Consider the following 11,497-nt stretch of genomic DNA (forward strand, 5'->3'; position numbering starts at 1 on the left):
TGCCCACAGCATGCACAGAGTGGCCGATAACACTGGGGCTGTACTGCAATGCTGCAGGTGGTAGATTCATGCCCACAGCATTCCAGGACTGGCAGGGAACACTGGGGATGTAGTACAATGCTACAGCTGGTAGATCCCTGCCCACAGCATGCACAGAGTGGCAGATAACACTGGAGCTGTAGTGCAATGCTACAGGTGGTAGATCCCTGCCCACAGCATGCCAGAACTGGCAGGGAACATTGGGGATGTAGTGCAATGGTGCAGGTAGTAGATCCCTGCCCACAGCATGCCAGGACTGGCAGAGAACACTGGGGCTGTAGTGCAATGCTACAGGTGGTAGATCCCTGCCCACAGCATGCCAGGACTGGCAGAGAACACTGGGGATGTAGTGCAATGCTACAGGTGGTAGATCCCTGCCAACAGAAAACTTTTGAAAGCTAAAGCACTTACTTGCCAGTGTGAGGCTGCCTCTTCTCTGGATCCCAGGTGACAGGCTGAAGAACTGTACCCGGTGAGTGGCCATGGCAGAACTGACAGTTGCTGTGCCTCCCCTCCCAGCTGACTTGCAGGAGCCAGGAGGATCAGTTTAGCGGCTGGAGATTTGGGCAGGTGATGGTGGGTGCCCTGTGCCCTCCTTACCAGTAAGTAACACGCCTTGCTCGGGCTGCCAGGGCTGTTCTCTGCTCTCCTCCTGCTGCCGGCGCTTTCTGCGATATTCTGTGCATGACAAGAGGCTACAGCACATGCAGCAGCCAGTCCCTCTCCTTCTAGATCGCAGCGACTTTGCCTTTCACCAGGCTGAGCGCCGCTGCCAGTCTGAGCCTTGGATGGGGCAGCGCTGTGTGTGCGCAAGGGATGCTGGGGGCTGGGCTGTAAGTGTGTGGCGGGGAGAAAGCAAACGTTGATTGGCAGGCGACTTCCCGATGCCCTACTGCCATGGAACGTTCCCTTACCCCCAACTGCCGCAATAATGACGTCACCTCTTTACCACCAACTGCCCAAGGGGTTGGCAGGGTCGTGCTGGGTTTCTTACAGCCGGGTGCGAGGCTGAGATTTGTAGTACAGCACCTACTGCTCAGTTTATAGTCCCAAACCCTTGTACAAAAGATATAGTCTGTGCTCCCCCCCAAACACAGAGCAATTCATTAAAGAGGTGGTTAACTTTTAGTAAGTTATCAGCAACTTTTCAACTAGCCTTTGTTTTTTCTTTTTTTGTAGTTTAGGAATTATTTACCTTCTGAATTTTTCCAGCTTTAAAATGGGGGTCACTGACCCCATCTAAAAGCAAATGCAATGTATTACTCATCTTCTATTGAGCCCTCGCCTATTCATCTTCCAGGCTCTCAAAGGACCAGGCAGTAACATAAAAAAAAATGTAAAAAAAATTACTTGACGGAAAAAAAACCACCAAAGCAGTTTTAACTTTAAATGCGCAAAGTCTTTATTAAGAAAGTACTTACCGATTCTCTGTTTGCGCTCCTCTTCAGAAACGGCGACGATCCATCATGCGGCGCTCGATTTCTCCTCCCTGGCTATCTCCTATAGAAGGCGAGGAGGAAAAATGGAGCGCCCCACAATGGATCGTCGCCCTGTCGCCATTTCTGAAGAGGAGCGCAAGCAGAGAATCGTTAAGTAATTTCTTAATAAAGACATTTAAAAGTTAAAACTGCCTTGGTGGGGGTTTTTTTCGTTAAGTAAAAACAAATTTTTAAAAAGAAAAATTTTATGTTAGTGGTCTTTTAAGCTGGCCATACACAGGGAGATCCGCTTGTTTGACGACACCCACATTGAAGTGGGCAATATCAGGCTGATCCAATTGTGGGTCCTAGGGCCCAACGATCCGATCACAATGCAGTCCAAACGGGCCTCAGAGATCACCTGACCAGAAATACTGCAGCTCTAACTGTAACAGGAAGAAGTGTGGAAGCAAAAGACACAACTCTGTCTGTTAATTGGCTCATGTGACCTAACATGTATGGTTTGTTTGGTATGTTTATGTGCACAGTGAATCGTACGATCCCAGGGGGCGACCCTTATTTCATAAAATGGCAATTTTCTATTTATGATTACCCAGTGGCACATACTACTAAAAAAGAATATTATTATGAAAATGGTTTATTTACACGAAACAGGGATTTAGACATGATCTGTCTTATGCAATACCTTTTTATAGAGACTTACATTGTTCAGGGAGTTTTCCTTTAAGATTGGGCACCTTGTGGAGTTCAGTTCTGAGATGATCAGAGAACCTTGTTCTGTTAAATATCTTGAAAAAACCATGGCCAGGTTGAAAATTGCCTTGGAGATGTGAATGAAGAAGATGGGTGGATGATTCTATACCTCGTTGCTTCAACACAGTGATGCCCAACCAGTATCCCGTGATTAACATGTTGCTCTCCAACCCCTTGGATGTTGCTGCCAGTGTCCTAAAAAGCAGGTGCTTATTTTTGAATTCCGGGCTTGGAAGCAAGTGTTAATTGCATAAAAACAAAGTATAGCGCCACACAGAGCCTCTTGTAGGCTGCCAGTCCTTATAGGGGCTGCCAAATAGATAACATAGCCCTTATTTGGCACCTCAATGGACTTTTTCATACTTGTGTTGCTCCTCAACTCTTTTTACATTTGAATGTGGCTCACTGGTAAAAATATGGTTGGGGACCCCTGCTCTAACAGTTCCTGTAGCTTGGAATTTATACAGTAATCTGGTTGCTAGAGTTCCACTTACTCTTTAGCCTGATACTTAGGTTTTCTTCCTCTTTTGTATTTAGTATTCTTCTATTCAGGCCTCCTCCTATTCATCTGGTTGCTAGAGTTCCACTTACTTTAGCAACCAGGCAATGGTTTGAATGCCAGACTGACAAATATGAGAGGGACTGAATAGAAGGATACTCAATATAAAAGAACAACAAGAAGTGAAGGTCTACAGGTTGGTCAGTACTGCATTTTCCATCTTGCCCAGCTGCTTCCATCATGCCCAACTATTTCTGCTGCACTTCCACCCAAGTTCTTCACTACAGTTTTTAAAGGAGAAGGAAATTCCCTGGGCGCAAAAACCCTCCCCCCTCCCCTGTGTTTCCCCCCCTCCTCCCCCCTGGCCTACCTGTCCCGCCGGGTAAATGCCCCTAACTTGTTACTCACACCTCTGCGCAGGTCCTGTCCACGGAGTTCACAGACGCCATCTTCTCCCAAGCCGTCTTCTTCCTGCTTTGACCGGCGTTTTTGGCGCATGTGCAGTACGAGCATTTCACCGGTACGGATCTACTGCGCATGCGCCAAAAGTCACGAAGTAAAATCGGAAAACTTTGTGTCTTTTGGCGCATGCGCAGTAGATCCATACCGGTGAAATGCTCCTACTGCGCATGCGCCAAAAACGCCGGTCAAAGCAGGAAGAAGACGGCTTGGGAGAAGATGGCGCCTGTGAACTCCGTGGACTGGACCTGCGCAGAGGGGTGAGTAACAAGTTAGGGGCATTTGTCTGGTGGGACAGGTAGGCTAGGGGGAGGAGGGAGGGGGGCAACACAGAGGAGGGGGGAGGGATTTTTGCGCCCAGGGGGTTTCCTTCTCCTTTAATCTGCTGTGCTCAAGGACCTTGTAAATCACTCCCAGCTCTACTCTAGATAAATAAAGAAAATGTATACTTAGCCATCACTTGTATTGGCAAAGAAAGAGCCAATACGTTTTACATGACACTAAGTTTCCTTTCCTTTGCTCACCCTCAAGCAATACAAATCAAGGGCGTATCAGTGAATCTTGATATCTGATGGAATTTTGTGCTGACTCTGCTGGGACAGAGTAAACCTCCAGTAAATTTTATATATTTGGATGTGAGAAGCTATGAAATAGAGGAAGGAATAAAATATGTTGAGCATAGTGAAATCTAATCTGAAAGAACTATTGTAGCTCAAGTAGAATTGACTCAAGGAGAAAACATAATAAATGCATCTTTCTACAGCAGCAGAAAAAAATCAAGCTAGTAGTTTATGAGAAAATATGGTTCATACTTTAGGGGGCAGATTTATCAAGGGTCAAACAGTAAATTCAAATTTGAATTTTCAAAATTCTATCATTTGAGTTTTAATCCCCCTATTCTAATGTAAATTTGAATGTCAGATTTATCTCAACTCCACTATGGAAACAGTCCTAAATCGAATTTTCGCCATCTAAAACCTGCTGAGTTCATGTACAAGTCAATGGCAGAGGTTCGTTGAGCCATTTGGAGATGTTAAGAGCCTTCCTTCCTGACATTGGAGTTTTTTTTTGTCGGACGAATCAAATATGAATCGAATGCGATTCAAATTTTCGGGTTGGAACCATTCGATTGAATAATAGACATTCTAATTTTTTCTAAACCTCCCATTAGAATTGTGAGTATATTCAAATTAAAACAAATTCACATGAATTTGAAATTCGACCTTCGATATATGGGCCTCTATATGTTTAAAGTGATATCATTTTATAGAAGAAAGTTTAAGCATAATGTTTTTATAAATTAAACCCAATTTTAGAAGCCCATTTAATCTGCTAGACAAGCTTTAAAGGAGAAACAAACCCTTAATAAAAAAAACCCTACCCCCCACCCAACATAGACCCCCCTCCCTCCTCCCCCCAGCCAAGCTGCTACCCCAGGCAAATGGCCCTAACTCTTTACTTACCCCTCCGTGCAGATTCTGTCCTGTGGAGTTCACGGGCACCATCTTCAGCCGCTTCGGTAATCTTTGGAATGAGACCAAGACTTCGGCAATTTTTGGCACATGTGCAATTGTCACGACACAGAAAATTGCTCCAACTGCCCATGGTCTGCTACACCGGTCTCACTCGGAAGATTACCGAAGAGAAGAAAATGCCGCCCTTAAACTCCACTGGACAGAATCTGCATGGAGGGGTAAGTAAAAAGTTAGGTGCATTTGCATGAGGTAGAAGCTAGGCTGGGAGGGAGGAGGCGGTCTATGTAGGGTAGGGAGGTAGGGATTTTCTTATTAAGGGTTAGTTTCTCCTTTAAAAGTACTCTTATATTTTCTATTACATTAGAGCAGTATTCTCCAACCAGTAGCTCGTGACCAACATGTTGCTCTGCAATCCCTTGGATGTTGCTCCCAGTGGCCTCAAAGCAGGTGCTTATTTTTGTATTCCAGGCAAGCAGAACCTCCTGCTGCCAGCCCACATAGGGGATTCTAAATAGTTAACCACAGCCCTTATTTGGTACCCTATGTAACTATTTTCATGCTTGCATTGCTCCTAAACTCTTTTTACATTTAAATGTGGTTTGTGGGTAAAAAAAAAAGGTTGGAGCATATGTTACTAAACTATGGGTCTGGAAGGGGTGTCCCAAGGTTGGGAGAAATGAGTCTGATCCAAAGTTCTGGTATGAATGCTTTGTTTCTTTCCTGGATTCACTTGGTTGTATAGAAAGCTCACTATGATCAAAGCTGTATTTGTTAGTGTGGCAACCTTAATCACACCCCCTGTCTCCTATACTACTGGATCAGCCCTTGCACCTTAAAGGGATATTGTCATGGGACAAAAAAAAAAACATTTCAAAACACATCAGTTAATAGTGCTGCTCCAGCAGAATTCGGCACTGAAATATGTTTCTAAAAAGAGCAAACAGATTTTTTTTTTTTAATTTTGAAATCTGACATGGGGCTAGACATATTGTCAATTTCCCAGGTGCCCCTAGGGTTGCCACCTGCCTGGTATTTTACCGGCCTGGCCGGTAAAAGTTAAGCTTCATACCAATGTTATTAATAGGGGAAATGTATAAAAATATAGAAAGGCCGGTATTTTTTTCAAGAAAAGGTGGCAACTCTAGGTGCCCCCAGTCATGTGACTTGTGCTCTGATAAACTTCGGTCACTCTTTACTGCTGTACTGCAAGTTGGAGTGATATAACCCCCTCCCTTTCCCCCACAGCAGCCTAACAACAGAACAATGGGAATGTAACCAGATAGCAGCTCTCTAACACAAGATAACAGCTCCCTGGTAGATATAAGAACAATACTGAATAGTAAAATCCAGGTCCCACTGAGTCACATTCAGTTACATTGAGTAGGAGAAACAACAGCCTGCCAGAAAGCAGTTCCATCCTAGTGCTGGCTCTTTTTGAAAGCAAATAACCATACAAAATGATCTGAGATGCACCTACACAGCAATATTACAACTAAAAAAATACACTTGCTGGTTTAGGAATGACATTTTTTATTGTAGAGTGAATTATTTGCAGTGTAAACAGTGTAATTTAGAAATAAAAACTACACCATAAAAATCATGACAGAATCCCTTCCCTTTAAATAAACTTTATTTTATGCATTTGAAACCTTTGCTTCATTTGCAGCAATGTAATATTAGCGGAAGTTTTCAATTAACATAGTGACATAGTAAGTAAGGTTGAAAAAAGACACACTTCCATCAAGTTCAACCTTTTAGTTTTTTTTTTTTATCTGCCTAACTGCTAGTTGATCCAAAGGAAGGCAAAAAACCCATCTGAAGCCCATCTGAATTAAGGAGTATGTGTTTCCGGTTGGTGTCTTGTGAGACATATGATCTGAACTTCAGTATTTCTAGATTTCCTAGTGCTAAAAAAGAAAGATATCCTCAGCGCCGAATTTGAAAATGATGCACCCCTAGACTGGCCACCTCCTGTGCCCCTACTCATTCTTGTTTGTTGTATTTAGAATCTCTGCCATAAAGCAAGAGGGGGCTGTTGTAAAGGAAATAAATATAGTGACATGAGTAGCTGGGAATGCATTTACCCATGCAAGCACAAAAAGTTACTGAAATATTTTGAAATATGGATTTTTCCAAAACTAATTTCCATAATATAACACATTGTTTATGCCATTGTTTTCCATCATTTCTTCTGCATTTCTGTTCTATATGCAAAATATATATAAGAGACTATGTATCCTCTGAGTCAATAAATATTAAACAGTATATTCTCATTTTATGTAAAGTATAAATCTGCGTCTCATTGGAAGTCCCTGTGCTGTTGTAGCGTCCCCCCCCCCTCATTTTTGACAAATGCAAAGTTTTAGATAGATTTAGAAAACACTGCAAGTATTTCCACAAATGTAAATGAAATTGGTACAGAGAGGAGGAAGGGTTCGATTTCTTGTGTAAATTGCAGTGTAAGGAAACTTTTCATTTAGTCTACAGACTCTTCCTTGGCCTTTCAGATATAAAAAGAAGAGTAATTACAGTTTGTGCATTTGCTATATCACTCATTAAAATGTGAGTACCTAAAATTACAGAGTGTTGACAAGCAAACGATGAGTGCAAATTAACATTTTTGCCCAGAAATGAGACAGCATGTAATTCTTATATGCTATAAGCATGCTTTCCTGTGGTCCCTTTGTTTTTTTTTACAATCAGTGACTGACTTCTTCATTTTAGCCTACAGACAGTTTCATTTAACTCAGCTCGTAGTTATCTTACTGTTTAAGGTACATTAACATTACCTTTTTGACACCGAGCCAATGAAAATGTGATTTGAACTCAAGTTCTAGTACCTAATGTAGTCTTCAGTCCTTTCCACCAAGTTTGGAAGAACATGCTATTGTATTTTTTGGTAGTAAAAAAAAAAGCTATAACCATTCTCACCTTAAAGGAGAAGGAAACCCAGTCGGCACAAAAACCCTCCCCCCCTCCCGTGTGTTGCCCACCCTCCCTCCTCCCCCCTGGCCTACCTGTCCCGCTGGGCAAATGCCCCTAACTTGTTACTTACCCTTCTGCGCAGGTCCAGTCCAGGGAGTTCACAGGCGACATCTTCTTCCACGCGATCTTCTTCCTGCTTTGACCGGCGTTTTGGCGCATGCGCAGTAGGAGCATTTCGCCGGTACGGATCTACTGCGCATGTGCCAAAAGTCACAAAGTTTTCCGATTTCACTTCGTGTCTTTTGGCGCATGCGCAGTAGATCGTACCGGCGGAATGCTCCTACTGCGCATGCGCCGGTCAAAGCAGGAAGATCGCTTGGAAGAAGATGGCATCGGTGAACTCTGTAGACTGGACCTGCGCAGAAGGGTAAGTAACAAGTTAGGGGCATTTGCCCAGCGGGACAGGTAGGCCAGGGGGGAGGAGGGAGGGGGGCAACACACGGGAGGGGGGGAGGTTTTTTGTGCCGACTAGGTTTCCTTCTCCTTTAAAGGAGAAGGAAAGTCGTTTTGCACTTGGAGGTGCCAAATGTTAGGCACCCCCAAGTGAATGTATTGACTTACCGGAAACCCCGGCTGGTGCTCCTATCAGCAGAAAACTGCACCTGCCCAGAGTTATACCAGTGAGCACCACGGAGCGATCCTCTTCCTGCTTCTTCTTTCTTCAAATTTCCCGGGGCAGACGTATGCGCAGTTGAACAAAATAGCCAACTTTTTAGTTAAAGTTTGGCTTTTCACTCTACTGTGCTTGGGCAGCTGCGCAAAGAAAGAGGAAGACAGAAGAGGATCGCTCGTGGTGCTCACTGGAATAACCCCGGCCGATGCTGTTTTCTGCTGATAGGAGCACCGGTTGCCTAACATTTGGCACCCCCAAGTGCAAGACAACTTTCCTTCTCCTCTAACATTACTTGACAAATTGTAAGATCGCAATATCTTCCTTCTTGTGCCCATACAGGGACCAACATCTTCATGTTGTATTGTGATGTCACTGTGTCTTTTACTGCCAAACTCAAAATAAAAATCCCATCTGACTGCTTCTGCAGCACACTTGTAGGTCTAAATTGTGTTCACAATAGTTCCACAGAATGGCACTGCCTGGAATTAGACAACTTGTTATCTACAAAAATCCTTTATCACCAGTATCATATTTCCTCCTAAGTCCTTCTTGCTGTAGACTGTACACTTTAACCAAGTTTGGGTTCAGGTTTGTTTTCATGTCCAGATTAAAGATGAGTTGGGTTTTAAGTGTAGGATTATTTTTGATTGTATTTGTTCCACATAGTTAATAAGCATATACAGGTTTTTTTTCTTATTTGCCGTGCCCTTCTCAAGAACTTTGTCACTTTAGGCTTTATTGTGTACCAACTGATTAGTACACTACAACTTTTATTATTAATTTTATTCTGTACTTCTTTCAGCCTTTTCCACATACACACTGCTCTTCCAGCACACATATCAGTTCTCAGTTTTACTTTATTTTCATATGTGACTGCAATGTAGGCTTTATTATAAAAAAAAATACTTCTCTGCTTCCCTTAGAGAGCAGGACTAATGATGATCGTTCCCTGCTCCCAAACTATGAAGTTTACAAGTTCTGAAAGCTGTCCCAAAGCATAGAATTCAAGGGCAGGCTTCTCATGTCAGCTTCTCCGGCCACTGACAACGCTTCTGACAACTGGGGCTTAGCCTAACTGTCAGCTCTGAATCACAGGCTGTTATTATCACTTGCAAATCCATTATTACCAGTACAATGGAGAAGATTTGCATAGCATTGTTGGAAAGACAAAGTATATCAAAATGTGACCTTCAGATTAGGATTCAGTGTTTAGTAACCTGAATATATAGATTAGTACTTCTTCTGCAATGATGAGTTTAACAAATCATAACTAAAGATAACTTGCTAGTCTGAATTTTGGAATCACAATGGGATCATAATTACAAAGCAAGCATACAATATTATATAGGTTTGGTCAGTGTAGCATTAGAGCCTTTTCCCATAAAATTAAAGTATAATAATAAAAAAGGTCTGTACTCCACCCTGCCCTTATTGATGTGTTGATGTTCCTGATAGCATTGGGTATTACCAACTAGGATATTTTCTACTTCAGACATGCACTCTCCCCAAAATCTGATCTTGATGCACTAAATTCAGTACAGTATTCCAAAGCCTTTGCGCAAATGTATTTTTTAATAGACACTCCAAATTATCTGTCAGTTATGGGTGTAAGAAGATTTCTTAACCAGGGCACTATAGTGACTGCTAATCCATATTTCCACTTATTTCTGTTTAGATAAAAAGTATGCCTATATGCAGAACACTAATGGACATTTTCATGAATTTTTATTTATTATTTTTGCAGTGCCATTTATGTAAAATTCAATTCAACTGAAATATGTTCATTTTCTTCCATCGTTATCTTTTTCCTCTGTCTGATGGTAAAGATGAGAATATCTTTACTCCTATGTGACCTTCAACATGTTAGGCCAAGCTGGGGTCATTTTTTTTGGTCCCCTGGGCTTATGATTGGATCTTATTAGGGGCATGGGGGAATGACCACATCAACAAGCTCACATGTTCCTCGTCTGATAGGGTTTCTTAAGCCATCAGTTAGGGGAGGGGTGCCCAAAAGGTAGATCATTAGTCCTTTAGCTGGTGATCAGTAGATCTCAAGACACTGTCTAGTCTTGAGATCTACAGCTTGTCTAAATTACCCTTCTGTTTAATTCAGATATTTATTCTGTTAAGGTTAGTTAATAATAATAAATGATTATTATAATAAGAATACAATAATAATAATAATAATAATAATAATAATAATAATAATAATAATAATAATAAAATACAATTCTTAAATATAGCAATATAACTTTACCCATAAATCAATATAATATTTAAGCAATACAAAATGCCAACAATGCTATCATGGATGTAAATCATAATGGGACAACATTACTAAAAGTAGACCCCACAATTGTAAAGTATGGGCACTCCTGAGTTAGGGCATAATCAAGGTCCCACACATTAATCAATCAGCTGCCAACTTCAAGGGCAGATTTCTGCTAATGAAAATCCATCTCCCCCTCCCTTCGGATTGTGTACATGCGCATCCTTTTTACCTAGAGCCGGCGGAAAAAATAGACAAGGAAGGAATTTCAGCCAATCAGCAGATAAACTACTGGGCAAAATATGTATTTTGACAAAGCTGCACATACTGTATGACAAACTCAGTTAGGCAAATAGCTATTTAAGATGGAAGCACAAGTTGTGATTTGGGCTGCCTTTAAACCCACTGGACCTGCAAGCTTTAATTTAACAAGGCACAAGTCACATTGGTATAGCATTATGAGGAGCTAACACTGCAATTACTGTGTACATCAAAGCACGCTAGGATTACATTTTATCAAATTTAGCACATGGATTTGAGAGGGAAAGAGAGAGTGATGCTAATAAAGTACACGGACTTATCTGTTCGGAAGCATCTGCTTAAATTGTTTGCTGGTGTAACATTTGCAAGACATATTAATGGGAGATGGCTGCTAACGTGAAAATCTCCTGTATCATTCAGATGAAAGACTTTTTATCAGTTTAAATGCCTCTTTTTATGGTTTGGTGACATTGCAAGGATCGGTTTTACCATTAGAGGATCCCTTTTAGGGTCTGGCCACATGGGTAGATTCAGGGAGATTAGTCGCCAGGCGACCAATCTTCTCTTCCTCGCGGCGACTAATCTCCCCGATCTGCCTTCCGCCAGCTAAAATGTAAATCGCCTGGGGGCAGGCACACGGAGAGATTCGTTTTCCGAAGTCACCCGAAGTTTCCTTGTGAGGCAATTATTGGCGACTTCGGAAAA

General features: G+C 42.1%; 1 protein-coding gene across 1 annotated transcript in view; it reads right to left on the reverse strand.

The window, feature by feature from the left end:
- The window catches only part of LOC108719859, a 41,571-nt gene extending 40,650 nt beyond the window's left edge, over positions 1–921 (reverse strand). The window contains exon 1 of the mRNA XM_041567416.1: positions 451–921. The gene's annotated coding sequence lies outside the window, so the exon portion shown is untranslated. The remainder of the gene's footprint in view (positions 1–450) is intronic.
- Positions 922–11,497: the final 10,576 nt, after the last annotated feature.

The sequence above is a fragment of the Xenopus laevis genome, chromosome 6S, assembly GCF_017654675.1.
Source record: "Xenopus laevis strain J_2021 chromosome 6S, Xenopus_laevis_v10.1, whole genome shotgun sequence".
Taxonomy (NCBI): domain Eukaryota; kingdom Metazoa; phylum Chordata; class Amphibia; order Anura; family Pipidae; genus Xenopus; species Xenopus laevis.